Source organism: Camelus ferus, chromosome 3 (assembly GCF_009834535.1).
Source record: "Camelus ferus isolate YT-003-E chromosome 3, BCGSAC_Cfer_1.0, whole genome shotgun sequence".
Lineage (NCBI taxonomy): Eukaryota > Metazoa > Chordata > Mammalia > Artiodactyla > Camelidae > Camelus > Camelus ferus.
This window is the reverse complement of record NC_045698.1, coordinates 110,901,480-110,920,642: the sequence shown is the minus strand read 5'-3', so window position 1 is coordinate 110,920,642 and position 19,163 is coordinate 110,901,480. Positions and strand designations below refer to the sequence as shown.

Sequence of the window (19,163 nt, the reverse complement as noted above, 5' to 3'; positions counted from 1 at the left end):
TCCAGTACTAAGGGAAAGTGACAGTTAGAAAATAGTGTAAGATTAATAATTAACCAAGGAGAAATATGGATGTACAAATTAATAGCCATCAAGATAATTAAGAGTTGACTGTGAAGCAGAGAGCCTTTTCTTTTTCTTACAAGATTGGAAGAGCATTAATTTTCCTGTTGCAGACATTTTAGTCAATTGGTCGGGACTGCCTCATCCTTACACAGAAATTCTGCCCCCACCACCTCTGCACTGGGCTGGGTGAAGATGCCCTGTGCTGACATGTCAGGGCCAGGGGTGGCACACGTTGCCAGGATGTGGCACTAGGGCTTTTTCCTGGAGCTCTGGAGTGGACTGTGGGACTAGCCAGCCTCTGACTAAGACTGGGGTGGGCAGTTTGTTTCCCCAGTTGCAGAAGCAGGGACCACTCGTGTACAGAGAACGAGCTAACCGCCTGACTTCCAGAGGGAGCCCCAATCCCTACTGAAGGAACCCACCAGGATCACCTGCCTTTGGATTCTGATACTCCTGTTTCTTTATAACCAATGGATTCTGTGCTAACACAGCTTTTGTCAGAAGCCCAGATAGTTCCAAGACCATCCAGTAATGAGTCACAGACACTCAGAACAGGAAACCTCTAGCCCAGCCTTCCCTGGGTAAATTACACAATGATTGACACTTTCATGACGCTTTCACCTCAAATGCAACATGTCCCCAAGGTCTGGTTCTCTTACAGGGCTCCCCCTCCCAGGGAGTGGCACTGCCACTCTTAGTCACCACCTAGGTCATTCCTGACACTGCAGAAGTCCCGCAGAGCACCACGTGAAAGGCTGATAAAAATGTGAGTGCAGTTTCATTTTTCTGTGATAGGCACAAGACACATTCTCAGCAAAGCTCACCAGGAGATCTTAAACTGGATGGTATTGAAGGAGAGAAATTACTCATCTCTCTGGATCCTTCCTGGAGATGGCCTTGGGTTGATGACCATGCAGTTCGGCCTGTTCAGGGTGAGGTCCTACAAGCTTTCAGAAAGCCCCGGATAAGGGCTTAACAAATATTTATACCTTCTAAAAATATCACTCTGAAATGGCAGCACAATTAACTTACATATTTCAAAACAACATGTTTTCTCTCTCCCTTGCCTCCCAAATTCAAATCACCATGACACACCCATTGGCTTCCTCTCCTGGATCTCTTAAATCTGGTCTCTTGTTTCTACGCCCATTGCTATGATGCTGGTCCAAGTCAATGACACTGTTCCTGCGAACCACTGTAATAGTTTTCTGTCTTCACTATGGCTCCCTCCAATCCGTTCTCTACATTGAATCCATTCTCTTCCAAATATAAACTAGATCACACTCTACACACACACACACACACACACACACACACACACCCTGACGTCAAACACTCGAGTGGATCCTCACTGCTTGTAGGTGAAGGATGGAAACACTACACGGCTCACAAATCCCTGCACTATCTGGACTCTCCCTACCCTTCATCTCTCATCTCCGACCTCAACCCTCCGTGCTACCTTTCTGTCTAATGGAATTATTTTCCCCCTCCCTAGAACGTTAGGTGCAATAAGGGATTTTTTCCCCCATTGTTCTGTCCACTGCTCCATCCCATTGGTAGGATGGTGCCAGCAGCTTGCAGGTCCACAAGAAGTATTTGTGGGATGAACGAGTGAATGAATGTTTACCGTTGAAACCCGATCCCCTAGCTCAGGGACTGGAATGAGCAGATGCAGAGTAAAAACGCAGAGAAGCAGGACTGAGATGCCAGCTCAAAGGGATGAACGTGAGTGACTCCCTCCCTCCTCCTGTCTCTCCACTTCAGATAATCACGGGGCCCCTTCCCTTTCCCTCCTTGCAGTAGTCGTGCAAGATACAGATCATTTAAACACAGGTTTTCATCCAGCTCTAACCTTTCCATTAGACTGGAGAGTGCTGGCATTAAAGGGGCTTTTAATCCTCCCTAAGCAAAAGGCTATTTAGAACTCCGCTCCAAGTAGGTACACTTTCTTTAATGTTTAATTTACTAGCAGGTCAAGACACTCACTGCAGAAAGCTTTCATTCTGAAGGTGGATGTGTTTGTGACTCAGAGGCTGACTGAACATTCAGCAGGCACGATGGAGGGAAGGAGGTGGCTGGTTCCCTGCACAAAGTGGACCAGATGTGTTGGCCCCATATTGCCCTAGAGCTTGGTCAGGGAGTCAAGGGTTAGGAGAAGAGATTTAGTTGGTTGTAGGGCAAAACATTCCATTAGTGGAACGGGCTACCTTAGGATGTAGTGAGGCCAAATGGCTATTTATCAGGGAGGCTGGAAGAATAATTTCAGAACGGAATGCAATGTTGGGCAAGATGACCTCCAAGCTTCCTTCTCTGAGGTTCTATAAGTGGGGTAAAGCCCATTGCCTTTGGAGCTAGGGACCAGGTAGGGAAATACAGGATCCCTGAGCTGAGCAGCAACAGAATAATTTATCGTGATGAATTCTCAGCCTGCAGCCCAGGAAACTGACAACACTTGAAACCCAGAGTAGGGGGCTGTATAGATTTTATGACAATGCTGTCCTCAGGGCTTTGCTGATAGCTGTGACAAGACAGAAACTGCTGGGCGTGAGTGCTCACAGCTTTCCCTCCTTTCCAGGGCAGCCTCCAGATACACTGGCCTTGCCTGCCCTGTTCTCTTCCCAGGGACTTGGTTGTCGCTATGTTTGTTTGTTTGTTTGTTTTTCCTCCTAGAATTTTCAGAACGGGGAGACACAAGTTGAGAGGAATTTGGGCTCCCTAATAAAATCCAGTCAAAGAGCGGGTGAGGAAGGAGAACTGACCACCCTGTGGCCGCAGTGCTGGCAGAGGGGGTTAGAAACACAGGCAGGTAGAAACCCGTTCAACAGCCGCGAGCAGGTCTGGCGCTACCGCCTTGGGCCAGGCCAACATCTTATCTTCCCTGGCTTTTGCAAGAACCTCTTTCACTGGTCTCCCTGCTTTTCTCCTCCCAGAAGACAAAATTATTCAACGGTGGCACATGTGAGCCAAAGTTCTTGGCACGCGGGCCTTAGGAACAAAGGACCCATTTGAGTAGATGAGAAAAGAAGTCCCTAGAAGAATGTACTTTGGGATCAGGGTGCTGCAGGGCGCCCTCTGCTGGATCCCTCTTGACTCTGAGAAGCCCTGACTGCACTGCTGGGCCCCAAACCCGTAAGTGGTAGCCAGCGAGCCGGGACAGGAACTCCAGCCCTCACCGTCAGACACGATGCCTCACAGCGCCTGCGGCTTCTGCACACGCCTTGCTGAATGCCCATCCCTTTGCTCGCTCTGAGCTGCCTCAGTGGGCTTGCTCCGTGCTGAACACGCAGAGCTTGCCCCACTTCAGGGCCTTCGCATGCACAGCTGCCCCTGCTCGGACCACACTCCCCCCAAAGCTACACACAGCTCGTTCCCTTGCTTCCTTGAGACACCTGCTCCAAACAGCGGTTGGGAGAGAGAGAGGGTCTCTGACCACCAGTCACACCTTAGGGTCCTCCCCAGGGGCTCACTTTCCCACTTACCCTACTTTTCCCCTCCCTGGCATTTGCCTGACACTAGTTCATTAGTTCTAAGGTCTGTAGCTTCTACTTGCCAATACACGGTCGTTGAATTAGTGCTCGGGGACTGATTATTGAAAGGCTCCCAGAAAAAAGCAATGGATACAGATGTGGCCTCTGTTGGCTCCCCAAGGGCTCTCAAAGTTCGGCCTCTCCCATCGCCTTCATGCAGACAGAGGAAGCGGTGGAGCTTCTGGGATTACTAGGAACCTAAAGCATTTGGAATCAGTGTGGCTGGAGCAGTAACACATCTGGAGGGGCCCCCTTCCTGGGAAGTGTTTGTGGTAAGATCCTAGAAAAAAGGGGGCCAAGGGGAGCCTTTCAGTACAGAGGTGCCTAAGGAACACTTCAAACAGACAGTGTCCCTTCGACTACCCTTGTCCTTTGTGCCTAGGTCCTATGCCCTTCCTTCCACCTGTTGTCTCCTCTGCCTGCCACCCTCCGCATCAGAGACCTTACAAGGACAGCCATGATGACTGCGTGTTCTGAGAACCCTGCTTTCCTCCACGGGAGCCAGTTAAGGTCCTAGTCCTGGCTCTTGCCTCTCTGTATCTTGACACTACTAAAGGTGCAATTATGTCCCACTCCTGGGCATATGTCTGGAGAAAACACTAGTCCCAAAAGACACACGCACCCCAATGTTCACTGCAGCACTATCTACAACAGCCAAGACATGGAAACACGCTAAATGTCCATCAACAGGTGCCTGGCTAAAGCAGCTGTGGTGTGTGTATATGTATATATGTGTACACACACACACACACACACACACACACACACACACACACACACACACACACACACACACACACACACACAATGCAATACTACTCAGCCATAAAAAAGAAAATGCCTTTTGCAGCAACATAGATGGAACTAGAGATTATCATACTAAGTGAAGTAAGTCAAATAGAAAATGACAAATATCGTATGACATCACTTATATGTGAAATCTAAAAAAAAAAATGACACAAATAAACTTATTTACAGAACAGAAACAGACTCACAGATATAGAAAACAAACTGACACTTACCAAAGGGGAAAGGATATGGGGAGGGATAAATTAGGAGTTTGGAATTAGCAGATACTAACTACTATATACAGAATAGATTAAAAAACAAGGCCTACTGTAGAGCACAGGGAACTATATTCAATAGCTTGTAATAACTTATAATGAAATAGTATGAAAAAGAATACTTCAATTAAAAAGAAAGCTTGGATTGTGAAGAATAACACCCTGGACCACTACTTGGGCATTTCGGGACCGCACCCTGCCGTGCTCTGTGGTCACTCATGATTTGCTCAGGGCACATGACGTGCCAGGTTTAACAGGTAGCCGCGTTAGACTGAATCCTGCCTTCCTGCAGGTTAGTCTATGATCGTTAATTTCTTTTTATCAACTTGATTAGGCCAAGGCACTTAGGGCCTTGGTTGGACATTTTTCTCGATGTTGTCAAGATGGTATTTTTTCGATCACATTAACCTATCCGTGGACTGTGAGCAAAGCAAGTGACTCGCCATAATGTGGGTGAGCCTCACCCAATCAGTCACAGACCTTAATACAAGACAAAGGCAGAGCTCCCTGGAAGAAGAGAACGTCCTGCCAGCAGACTGCCTTAGGACTCAGACTGCATCTCTCCCCTGGGTCTCCAGCCTGCCGGCCAACCCTGCAAATTTTGAATACGCCGAACTTCCAGTACTGTGTGAACTGATTGCTAAAAATAATCCTCTCTCCATACTGTGCACACATCCTCTTGGTTATGCTGCTCTGGAGAAACATGACTCATACACGGTCTGATGGGAAAGACACCATATTCACAAGCCATGACGGTTGGAGAAAAATTGTAACAGCAAATATTACTAAGGAGAAGGGTGGAGGGTTAAAGACTTCTGCATGAGGGAGATGTGCCCTAATTAAAGGCAGGCAGAGAAGGTTTCTCTCAAGGAGTGGCCTTTGTATGATGTCAGGGGTAAGGAGGCGTCGGGAGGTAAAGGAAGGGCAGGAGATAGCAGTCGAGGAAAGAGTTTGTGAAAAGAATTGTGGCCTTTTCTAATCTACCACTTGGGGATAGAGACGCCTAGCATGTCTATTTTATAGATGAAAAAAGCAAAGCCCACCGAGGTGAAATACTCGGACCAAGGCCATGGGGGGAGGACGTGGCAGAGCTGGGACTGGGCGCTGACGCTGGACCCCAAGCTGTGCTCTGAACCACCAAGCTACACTGCCCCACGTGGGTTCAGGAGAGTTAGGGAAATACCCACACTGCACTGTTCAATGCTTCTTCTACTAATGGATCCAGCCTGGCAGGCTGTGTTGGTTTCAGTTCATCCACTGATTCCTCGTGTCTGCTCCGTACACAAACACGCCAGGCCTTGCGCTAAATGCTGGGCGTTCAGAGATGAACATGACACGGAATCTGGGAATGCTCAGCCTGATGAGGAGGGAGACACGTGTGTCTGTATTACCACCTTTGCAAGAGGAATGGGGAAGGCGTACCTATTTGAGTGCCTCTGAGCTGCCCTTTTAGAAAGATGCTTTTTTAATTGTCCCTGAGATTTGTTTTAACCAGGAACGCTGAGACTCACAGACACTGAAATGGCTATCATGAAGGAAAATGCTTATTATAGTCACAGGTCCCTAGACACACGAGGCATGCCATGCCCCGCTGCGGGGGCCGCTCGGGGGAGTGTCAGGGTGAGTCAGGAAGCAGAGGGGTGAGGGAAGACAAGGGCAAGAGCGTTTTCTGGGGCTTCCGTGGGCAGCAGGAATGGGCAAGACAGGGGAAAGGTAGCTAGTCTGAATTTTCTCAGCAGGTCCTGGGGAATAGGGGCTGTCTTGAGTTGTCCTGGGGTGATGTGAGCAGAGAGAGAGTGGTCCAGAATATAAGATAAAGGGGGAGGAGGAGGCGTGGGGATGGTATAGACTCCAGATTGGTCGGTTTGCACAGGAAAGATGTGCTTGCGGGCTGGTGAGCTGCCTGCTATCTCTAGGAATCAGTTCACCCTTGCCGGGGGAGGGGGCAGTAGTCCCTCCCAGCAAGATTCAGTGATGTCAAGACATCGGAATACAGAAAATAAAGACAGGGTTAATACAGAGATGCAGAGGACCAGGCACTGCAGGGAGGGCTGTGTCATGTACAAAGCCACTGAAGCATAAAGGAGTCTGGTGGTTCCGGGGAGGGACAGAGCAGGATGTCGCTGGAGAACAGCGTGTACGAGCTTGGGGGGGGAGTTGGAACTGGAGTAAAGTACTCTGATGAGAAGCTACATTTGTTTCTCCTTGTAACGAGGCACCATTAAAGGCTGCATGATTAGACGTACTGGTTAAGAGGCCGTTATCTCTGACGTACCCTGTATAAAATGACCACTGAAAACCTGCCCGGCTTTTCCGAGCATTCCTTTAAGTGGAACTCCTTCCAGCTGTATACTGGCTGTCAGCCGGATGCCCAGGTCAGTGCTTTAGAGGTTTTCCTTCTTTAAATATTCGGTGGATTAATTTCACACACGAGGAGAAATCATATGACATCTCACCACGTAATTAAGCCAAACCACAAACAGGTTTTCAGAAGTAAAGATGACTCGGGTCGTTTCCTAATTAAACCCTGAAAGGTTTAATTAAAAAGCATGATTGGGTGAGAACTAGTTTAGGAGGAGTTGGGGCCCAGCTCCCCCATCCACCTCCACCCAGGGTGGCGGTTAGCAGCCACGGAACGACACAGCTCTTTGCGGAGGGATGGGCTATGTTTTCTGCATGCAAGACACTGTCTTGGAAACAACGAGGCAGCTGCTTAATGGAAAGGAGCTGCCTTTTCAGGAAACAAATGAAAACATGCCACAACCTCAGTGCACTAGACGCCAAGAGCACACCAGCAGACGGGCAACAGAGCGGACGAAAGAGAACCGTGGAGCACGGATGGAACCATTCCTAGGTGTCCAGCCCCGTGTGGACCACTCTGCATCCATACATCACTGATGGCTCACCAGTGGAAATCGGTGGTGTTAGGCCCCACTTTTCTGATAGGGACACTGAGGCACAGAGGTACGAGCTACGGCACTGCCTGACTTCAGGGCTGTCACTGCATCGCATTCAGGCTCCCTGTGGAAACGGGGAGAGGCCACGGCACCCTCCAGCAGACAACCCGCATTTGAATCCCACCTGTGAGACTTCCAGCCTCAGTCTCTCCTCCATAAAAGGGGGATAATAAAATTTTAGAAGGCGGTTCCAAGGTGACCTTTGAATAGAACACTGTGAGCCCCATGCAGGCGAGCGCACCCTAGGTGTCAGTTACGGTACATACTTCCTCTCCCAGCACCTGTCATCAGCAGGGGGCCAGCTTGGCGGTCCCTCTCACGTAGGACTATGGAGGGACACTGCACGGTGGCTCAGAGGCCGGTCAGAAGTGAAGGGAATGAAAGGGGTCAGGCTAGGTTACACTGTTTCTAGTTACAAGTGCCTTGCAAAAATGATATTAGAACTAACACTGTTTTCTTCTAAACGTGTTGTCAGTGCCCTTCTTAAAACCACGCAGAGGCTTCCTAAATGCACTTAAGAATTAGTTGTAAAATCCTTACTTTGGCCACCTCTGAGCCCTGCAGGATTTGGCCCGCCCACCTCCTCGTCTACCACTCTTTCCTTGCTAAGGACATATTGGCACGGCCGCCCCGCTTCTGTTTCTCCGACGAGGACTCCCTCTCTGCCAGGCACTGCGCAAAGCACCGATAGGAAGATTATCGCCTTCAGCCCTCACGGCAGCCCGACGAGGTGGGCGCTGGTGCCATCTGTGCTTTACGCCTGACAGGTGGCCTGACGGGGCGAAGGCCGCACGGGCAGTAGGCGGCAGGACTGTAAGTCGAACCTGGGCATTCTTATACCCGAGTCCAGAGACCTGGCCTTCACCCTCTGCAGCGTCCCCAGACCTGGACCTCGGCTGCTCCCACAGCCACTCCAAGCAGACGTTTGCCGAGTGAGGCCAGATTGATGAGGGAGTGGGGACATGAATTAGTCACTCAGGACGGGGAGAAGCCAGCGTGAGGACCAAGCCAAGCCTGGCCCCCGAAGGAGGCAATTTGTACATCCTACACACGCAAGCGTGACGCGTCTACCTCTCTTTCCAGTTGTCCCTGCATAATCCTCACGGAGTCTGAAATTTGGCTTCACCGACCAAATCGCCCTTTGCCAATGAGCTTCTTCCCGCCTTAAAGGCTACCATCTCCTGTCCTTTCCATTTCTTCCAGACTCAGTGTAAGAAGATTCCACTGAATTTAATGTTCGCTATTCATCTGATCTACCCCCGATCTTGCCCTTCCCACAATTACCTCCTAATTATTTTTTGGTCCAAGACAAGCGACAGGCAATATGCTGAATGACCAGACACATTATAAAGAACGTACACGTTTCATGGACCTTCACTGCCATGTGGATTGAGTGGCTGTGTACCTAATGTCAACTTTCACAGCTCAGTGAGCCCCTTCCCGGGCCTGTCAACAGTGAACTGTGAAAAATACAATCTCTTTTTCTCTAGTCGGCAATAGAAAAGCAGAGTATTATTAGCCCCAAGTATTCATGGACGTAGATACAGTTCTCACGAGCTTGACGCCAGTGACCGGCGATGAACTCAGGCAAGTGGCAAAAGAAAACAAATGATTCATCGAACGGGTGCACACTCTTCATCAAAGATGTGTGTTCTGAATGGCTTGTTTTGAAAACAACAAAGATATGTTTCAAGCAAACATTGGGAAGGCCTGCTTGATATAATCAATAAAATGGGTACGAAAAGTCCTTGAAGTCAGTCTCACTAGATTAAGACATACAGTTGATTCTCATTACTCATGATAGTTGATAGTTATGTTCTATAAAGTCACTGCGAACAATGAAATTACACATACTGAACCATTGCTCCTAGGAGGAAATACAGGTTCTATCCTGTGAGCCTCAGGTCATACCATTTTTGTCACCTGATCAATACCTTGCCTTGTGTTCTGTTTAAAGACACTGTATTTAATATATACTGTTGATTCATTAACTTTGAACTCATGGACAGCGCTACAGCTCACACCTGATGAAGCTTGGTTAACACCCGGATTTACTCCATAAGGCACATATCACAACCTTCTGTGCTTAAGAACACTAGGCAGCGCTTCGGCACTCTGCCTGGGGGCCATGTGGACAGCAAAGTCACGAACAGTCACTGAAGTCACTAAAGGGGGGCAGCAAATAGACCCCCAAAAGAACACATGTTTATAGCACAAGAGCTAAAACAGTAAGGCAGAAAATCACCTAGTTCAGCCTCAGCTGGAAACACACGCATTGAGTGACTAACGTTTTTCACTGCTCTGCACTTGCCCACAAAGTCCACTGGAAGTGTTGATTTTTGAATTACAAGTAAAAAGTTTCAGAAAGTAGAGGAATTCACAAATAAGGCATCCAAGAATAATGGGGATTGACTGCAAATATTGAGCCCAAGCTTGGTGATTCCTCTCATGTGTGTTGGGGTGAAGAGATACCTGGAGCACGGATTTGCCCTGATTCAGGACCCGTGCCCTGGTCTTCTGTGAATAGCACAGTGACTCGGCTCCGTGAGTTGGCATTGGACTGGTAAAGGGCTTAGGGCTGAGCAGCACGAAGGCAGGGCCTGCGTGTGATGGGCATCCTCTTGCTTACTTGAGAAAGTACTGGAGGTCGGTTAAGGTAGCCAGGTGGTTCTGGACGTTCTGGGGAGTCTCTGCTAGCTCACAGAGCTCTTTCCTTTTCAACTGCCTGATGACCCATAACGGTAGCAGCCAAGCCTGTATTTCTATATTCATTCAGCCAACATTTACTGAGTACCTACTGTGTGCAGGCAGTGTCTAGATGATGTGACTACAGAGGTGAGCAAGCTCCTCATGAAACTTTTATTCAAGTTTAGGGTAATAAACAAGATAGTTTCCAAAGGAGTAGCGAGGGGACAGAGAGCAACTGGCTGGAGAACCAGGCTATTCTGGGAAAGGGGATGGGGACGCCAACCTGAAGGAGCATGAAGGGCCTTGCCAGCCTAAGGGACGGGCACGTGCCAAAGCAAGGACGTGGTGTGGACCATGGCAACACTGGCTCATCCTGCCCTGTAGCTTGATGAGCTGTGAGAGCAGACTGAGCAGAGCCCTGATCCTGGTACCAATTTCTTGAGAAATTGAACGCTGGTCTTAGATTCTGGGAGAAACCCAGTAACTTTACAAATACTCTTAATTTTTTCTTAACCTGAGTCTGCCTAGTTTCTTCTATTTGCATTCAACATTTTTCCACTTAATAGGAAAGTTGAGTGGAATTGGTAAGTGGGAAGATAATGTTGCCTGATAAAATAAACTTTAATTTATCTAATATAAGCTGATTAATAATGACTGTCTTATCTGACTCCTGTAACACTCTTGAGTACGAACAGGTCATCTGAACTGTTCCTTCAAGATCTGCTGAGTCTGCAGTGTTATCCCTTCCTGCAACACCTGGCCAGACTAGGAGGCTCCAAGCACCTCTGAAGAGATACTTATTTATGATGCATTTCCCTTTGGGGAGTTTCAGGAAGTCATTAAAACAAACAGCCTGATTTTTAAAACATGCATGTATTGGATTACAGCTGAAATAGTAGCTTCCAGGGGCTCTCTCACCAAGCCAAGAAAGGCCAGGGCGGGGGACATCTCCCGGAAGTCTCGGCAAGAGGTAAAGTGGAGCGATTACACCGCTGCTGACGCAGAGGGTCATCCGCCAGCAAAAGACGAGGGATTAAAAGTACGTACTTCTGTTGACGCCGACGGCTGCCAGGGACACATGCTTCAGCTGCTTTTTTTTTTCCCCCCTCTCTACTTCATTATGTCTCTTATCTCTGCCCACTCTGTGAGGGAGATAGTTATTGAAAGATACATTTGGAGGAACTTAATGCTAGTTGGCTGGAAGCCGTGCATACTGCCCTAGCAGAGTTGACTACAGCAGGGCAGAACCTCACCTCTACAGGGCCAACAACACTGTAGAACATCCTAGGATATTGCTCTGGATTTGGAAAGTGTAGGTGTTTTGGAAGGGTGTGACCTGGTGTGACCAAGTGATAACTGACCCCGGGCCAAAAAATACTTGTTTTCTCCAAGAGGCATATTTAACTTGCTCTCCTAAGGGTGTCAGGCCTGGCAAGGGCATACAATTGTTCATTGAGTATTTAACTGAGCATAAGTTCCTGTCAAGCCTTGGTCTATACAGAAATGTGTGCATATTTTGAAAAACACTTAAAAAAAAAAAAATCTCCTGACTTCATCTACTGTTGAAACCAGTAAGAAAGGGATGGAGAGGGGAGGGTATAGCTCAGTGGTGGAGCACATGCTTGGCATGCATGAGGTCCTGGGTTCAATCCCCAGTACCTCCTCTAAAAATTTTTTTTTTAAATAATTAAGTAAACTTAATTACCTCCCCTCCAAAAACAAACAAACTTTAGAAAGGCATGGAGAAAAGAATCCAGATTCTAGGCATTTCCTACCATCAGGCTAGAATCACCTCCTGGAATCCTCCGTGGACAAAGCTGATAAGGAGGGGAGAGTTTAAGAAATAAGAACTCATTCCCCAAGGCCCACAGCGGCAATATTACATGAGGGCTTGAACACTACAAAGCCTGGATTTTTTTCTCCGTACTTCTCAAGTGCTTCTCTCAAAAGTCCCTGATGGCTGGGGGGTGTGAAGTTGGATTTGAGAGACGTAGTCTGCTCTCCGTGTTCTCTTCCCAACTCCCCAGAATAAAGGGGAAATCAGATAAGCAGCAGGGAAGTCCCCCTTGTTGCACCCCAAGCGCACAGCACAGATAACCAAGAGAATGAAGTTCTGCTCTTTCCACACCCAAATTTCTTGCCTGGCAGTGTTGCTGATGGGTGAAAAAAGGAAGGAACGATAGATGTGAAAGAACACAATTCATTGTTTATAGCAGTTGTGATTCAGAGGAAGAAAAAAACCAGTTCCCCAGAAGCTCTCAAGTGTACACGATCATTTACATCCTTTCCATGTTGCTCTGAATTCTTCCCCCAAGACCTCAGTCTTCTCAATCTTTGTCTTCCCCACGGGCCCCTTTCCCCTGGTCCTTGCCGGGTTTTCTCCCAAAGTGGAGCTGATGATGCTTTCAGTTATTCTGACTCTAACTGCTGTGTACTTTATATTCACGTAGGTTCTTTCACTACAATGTTGTTTGCACAGAGAGGATGTTCACTGCCAGGTGAATGAGGGAAGGGGAAGGTAGGGCCGTCTCGTCCTCACTGAAACCCTCTGCTCCTTTCAATAAAACTCCAAAGTGTGTTTGTGGCTGGCTCACTGCTGTGCTCACGGTGGAACAACGCTGCGGATTCAGGCTCTTACTTACTGTTTTGGTCACCACGTGGTCTTTGTGACCTCCGCACATTGTCCTGAATTTAGGGATATCCCAGGGTCTATACCTAGTCTGGCAACTTTCCCATCTGCTCACTTCTGCCCATTCAAAAACAAGCCAAAAAAACAAAACAAAACAAAACAAAAAAAAAACACCTTTAAAGACCAATGCTGCATCCTGCAAATTCATGCAAATCTGGCATCTACTCCTGAAGACATCCATTTATATGTTTGCTGTGTGTGTGCATCCAGCTGCTGAAACCTTGAAGTAATGCTGTCATTCAAAAGATGTGCCCTGTTTATAGTCTGAAGCGTGTTTCGCCATTCTGCACTCTGCTTCCTGCCTGGAAGGGGAGGTGGGGAGCCCAGCTTGCACCGTGCTGCCTTTCACCTTGGCCAAAGCCAGGACGAAACAAAACACAGAGCTGGACTCTCAGAAAAGTCCTTCTGGAGCACCTATCTAATGGTGTTAAAAATACAGCCATGCACATTCTGTCCACCCTATTTCCTCATTGTCTTTTTATACGAACACCTTTCTTAAAAAGGCAACTCTGTTCTACCACCATAAATGGGAAATCAACATTCCTTGTCCCGAAGAAGACAGGCAAGGAGTTAATACGATAAAAACACAACAATGTTTTACCTAAAAACTGTTACATACCAAAATGCTCTGAGTTCAAGTTCTCTTGGTTTAAAAGGTAGAAGTAACACTGAGGTAACACCAGTAACTCCCACAGGCACCAACAAGACTTTAGCCTTGCCCTGATCAGGATGGCAGAGTTGAGACGGAATGGCTTTGTTACTCTGTGATTTAATATATCACCTAAAATTCCGTCCAGTCACCCCGCAGGGGTATGCGTGCCACACTTTGGGAAACACTGACATAGTCCAAACTTCTACTGTTGACAAAAATACAGCTCAGAGAAATAAAATGCGTTGTTTATTCATGATACAGCCAAACTTCAACCCCCTTTTTATAACCTTAATTGTTTTTTCAAGTATACAATTCTCATTTGAAAAAAAAATGACATTTAAAGGTTATTTTTTAGTTTCCCTGTCATGACCATTTACCATGACTGACTCAATCTCCATCATTAATGGCTTGTCCAATAATCTAGCTCAGATTTCTTCTCCTGTGAAGATCACCTCTAAAAGGAAAGGAGTAATTATTTATCATAAAATATAAATGTAAGGTAATTTTCATAAGCAAGGAACAAATGCTTCACATTCATTTCGTTTTGTTCTTTTTGATTCTTCATTTGACTGTGTTCGTTTTGGCTGTATTCTTTTAAGTTACCCAGGATAACTGTAACACCCATTACTGAGAATAACCATGAAACTTAGCTTGTTGAAAGACTAAAGATCGGTCCTGACTGTAAGATCTGGTAATGTACTAAAACATGTACAATTTGAGTACATTCAAGGGCTCTTTACTGGGACTAATAATTAACATAAAAGAAGAGGATGTGACTCTAGAGAAATACTTTCATGGAACAGAGTAGGCATGAAACCAGATAACGTGTTTCAATGCATTTTGGTTGCCAGAGATTTGTAATACTCTTTTAAACACCTTCTAGTCTGCAGACAGGAATAGATGGAAAGAACAATGAAAACAAGTATTAATTTCCATGCAGAAGTGTCTGGCCTTTGATGAAAAGATGCTATAGACCAAAAGCCCCAAATTGTGTTTTGTGTAATCTATGACTACAAATATATTGACATCTACATTTCTGTGTTAGAACAGTATCTTGATATAATAATAATGACTGTGCTTTTTTGGAGCACATGCTACTTCCTCTTATCCCAGAACCCTTTTTCCTCCTTAGGTAACAGGGACAGTATTCTATACAAACTACTTCAAAGCAAGGAATGACACAGCAGTATGCAGGCAGGAAGACAGTCACGTTCTTGGCTTTCAGATCTCAAGAGGACTAGTCAGAGCATAAACAGCAGGTCTCAAAGACCAGCTGAAGGGTCAAAGCAATTTATCACCAGACTGAATCGACAACTTCCTGGATAAAGGAAGAAAGGGGTACAGCACAGGAGAAGATGGTTAGACAACGAAGAATTCCTGAGCATGGGTCCTCGCCCCTATTTCATGCCCCAGGCAAGTCCAAGTGCGGGGACGGGCAGACCACTGAAAGCTCCAGGTAAGTCTGGGGAATTTGAGGGCAGAAGGAACATGTACTCCCACCCCCCTCCCCAGGAAAGGCTAGCAAATTGTCAAGCGCCCAGGAAGAAGTGGTTGCCAGGCGGGTCCCACAGACAGACCAAGGGCACTTCAGTGTGCCTCTGAGCATGGCACCAGAGGGAGCAAAAGGTTCCACCACCTAAGGGCAGCAGGCCCGGGTCACAGAGAGTGGACAAAGTGGAGGTCGTACTGTCAGGATCAGGGGACGCAGTACTACACTGCCTGCAGCGATGACCTGGGATCTGGACTAATGAAGGCATCTTGGCAGATGTCAGTGTAGGTGGAGAACGACAAGGACTCAGCTGCCACTACCTTGAAGCCTCGTCGTGCAGTTAGCACTCCTCCCATAACTGAGACATCAGCAGAAGGAGAAGGGTGGAGGATAGTGATACTTCACATTAAGTGGCAGATCTATGCTCTCCATATGAATAAATGTTCTAAATAAATGAACAAGTCCATTTGCTTTTTATTCCAGGTTGGAAACCGTACTGGCTATACATAACATAGAATTTGAGATTTTTAAACCCAGAAGATAGATAATACACTATACCACTGTATCCTTCACAGAAATAGGGGAAAGTAAGGGTTTAAATATACCCTTCAAGTGACTTTTGCTTTAGACTACCGGCTAAAATTGAACATGACTGCATCAGGTTGATTGGAGTATTTTAGTAAACATATTTGAACTCACTGTGAATAAAAACAAGGTACTGCAAAATCATGATGAAGGGCAAGATCTAAGTCACATCACTATTAAAGGACTGGCCAAGATACAAAATCAAATCGTAGAAGTGAAGTGATAAGGGACTATTCAATACCTGTGATCACGAAGTCATGACAAAGAAACTCATCTTCTTTGAGACGTATGTGACGTCTAGGCAGAATCGATGCCAGCTAGTCAGACACAGCTCGGTGCCCGCACTCAGAATATTGAGTTTTTCCTAATTGGTACAGGCTACATGTCTCTGACCTTCAGTTGGGAGGGGCTCACAAGGCTATTTCTAGACTGAGAGCATAATCACATTTCTTGATGCAATATCTTCTGAAATCTTCAGCTTTGCATCAGTGGGTTTAGGCCAAGTTACGCTGCAGTAACAACCACCCAGCATTTCAATGGCTAACAAAACCAATTTTCTGATATGACGGCAGAAGAGAGAAAATGACAGAACCAAGCAAAAGCCCCTAAAGATTCTGCTGAGAGCAGCATCTGTCACTTTTACTCACACTTCATTGGTCAGCATAAATCATGTGATTCCTGACATGGGCATAAAAATCTTCCTCAGAAAAGGGTAGCAGGTTTCTTTAAAACAATACAATTTTTCATACCTATTCTTTTTTCTATTATCACAAGTAGGTTTCTTTAGCAACCTACCTATAAAATTATTGTGAGAAGAAGATGGCTCGATTTAGAAATTGCAACTTTATGAGAATAAAAAGTACCTACTTTGATTAACTATCATATTAAGGATGCCTATGATGGCATTTGATATGCAGAAGTTTTTAATAACAGTTTTCTGAATTATTACAATGGATGGGTTATTGTAAATTCAAGACCTCCAAGGAAGAGCAAAAATGTCATTTCTCTTCCAGTCTATCTCAGACTTTCACATCCGATTTGTTTCCTTGGGTTGATGTTAACAGGGAGGAAATAGCAGGTTATGTTTTTGAGGCTAGTACTTAAGAATTTTTTTTTTTTAACTTATGAAAGGTACCTCCAGGGGAACAGTGCTACCTCGAGGTGATGACTCAGGCTTCCTACCGGAACTCTTCGCTGCATTAAAAAAAAAAAGTGGGAAAATGTGCAGCTAAGCTGTCACTAGATTTTAATGGAGTTATGCAATTTAGACCAATATTTAAAGCAATATAAACATGAAGATATTGTTTTATATCTTGGCAATCATTGTTTAAGTGAGGCCTGCTTTACTAACAGATTTGAGTAACCTACTTTCCCACTGTGCTATATGCATTCGATAATTTCAAGAAATGTTTGGACAGTTTCTCTATTGGAGCATTAAAAAAAAAGACCTTTAGGTCAACAACAGACATTTTTTTTTCCCCCTCTCTGTATGCCCTCCATTCGTCTAGTTACAGTAACCAGAAATTTCTTTGGGGATCCACTCCTTCCATATATACAAGCAATATAGTTTAAGTAGATTTATATTTACTTCCAGCTCTGGGAAGAGTCACATGCCCCAGCCCTGGCCAGTGTGAGCATTGCATTCCCCTTGGCGTTGCCGCTTCAGGAATAAGCATGTGATCTAAGTCAGGCTGCTGCGGTTTCATTCCAGGATTTTTAATGGAACTTTTGAGAAAAGATTCTTTTTTTTTTTTTTTTTCCTTCAGTGAGTTAAAGGATGGTATGAAAGTTTGGGAGGCATCCTGACAGAACTGTAGGAGAGCCTTTGGGGAAATGGAACCCATACAAGGGAAATCAGAGCTTAGAAATGGAAAGAGTCAAGTGGAGACTGGGTTCTATCATTCGAGTGTCTGCATCTGGAAGTGTCTGAGCACGCCGCCCCCTGGACTTCTCAGTTATGTGTGCCAGCCATTACCACCCCCACATCCTCTGAAGTCTGCTTGAGTTAGGCATTCTTTCATTTACAACCAAAGTTCGTACGGATACACTTGTCCCTGTGGTAGACACAGTTCATTTCTCCCCCTGTGGCAAGGAGGAATGGTGGGTCAGAGGCACAGGGTATCATACAATTCTAAATAAATTGCAAATGGTTTGTGGCAACCTTGTTCTCCGTGAAGTGTTAATGGTGGGAGAAAATTATAAAATCCATGCTGGCATGGATTTTTGTCTCATCTTTATCTCATTATTTTATGTTCCTTTACTCATTATACTGAGAATTCCCTATTCTTGTATCTTCAAGACCCAACACTATACCTGGCACCAACTAGGTACATAATAAACAGTGGAACAAAAGTATTCCTTATTAAAGTGGTTGCCGAGCATAGTGCAAAATACGATTCAAGTCACATCCTTTTATTTTAATCAGGTTTTGCAACATGAGCTATTGACTTCTTACATATGTATTAAAAAGTGATACCATTCAGAAAATTTTCCAAATGATAGCTCTTCAGTGACTTAGGTAAATACGTGAAGGATAGGAAATTCCAAGCAGATGGAATACTTTGAGCAAAGTTTAAAAAAAAAGGAAGAGAGAGAAAAGTATGGACAAACACAGAGGCATATGTTTCATGTTCCAGAATCACCCAGTACAGACTTTAAAGCAGTATTTTTCACGTTTAAAATATTATTTGCAAGTGTCTTTTTCACAGATGTCAGCAGCTGCAGAGTCTTGGCATTTCACCTTATTCGCAAGTCACCAAGGTAGCGCGAGTTTCATGGATGCCAGCAGAACACATGACACTCCTAGGTCACAGACAAGGGACTTTTCTCACGGCGCAGCAAGCAGCATACACATCACCATACCACAGTCAATTTCCCTTGCCCCAAATCCCACGGGTGGGGGCAACACAGGTGGGTCTAAATGAATGCCTGCAGATGCAGAGAGGACCCCTGACCTTAGGGAACCCAAATCTTCTTTAATGGGCAGCAACTTGCTTGCCCTTTGCTTTGGAGGGAGACAGTTATTATACTGGACAGTAAGCATGGCTGCTCTATGTTCTGGAGGAGACCCTGTATTTCCTCAAGCTGTGCCCCCTATAAACATCCTTAAGAAGAGAGACTGGGACAAAAGGCAGCTAGTGCCTCACTCACAAGACATGCAGAAACACAAGAGATCCAAGAGGACTGTCTCCCACCAATGGTAACAGAAAGCCTACATTAACATAGTAAACTTTGGATATTTAATTTCCTCTCCAGTAGAACTCCTACCATATCAGAAAGAAGCTGTAGAAAGTCAATGCAACTCTGGAGTTTCCTGAAGAATAAAATGCAAAAAAACAAACAAACAAACAAACAAAAACCCACTTTTTTTTTTTTTTTAATTTGAGAGTTATTTTCCAAAGAATGTTATATTCTTTTCACTTTGGTTTCACTAGGTTGAGTTCCAATAC

General features: G+C 45.7%; 1 protein-coding gene across 6 annotated transcripts in view; it reads right to left on the bottom strand.

Moving 5' to 3' along the window:
- Positions 1 to 19,163, bottom strand: part of SGCD (sarcoglycan delta) — an 841,450-nt gene that overhangs the window by 23,486 nt on the left and 798,801 nt on the right. The window lies entirely within an intron of this gene.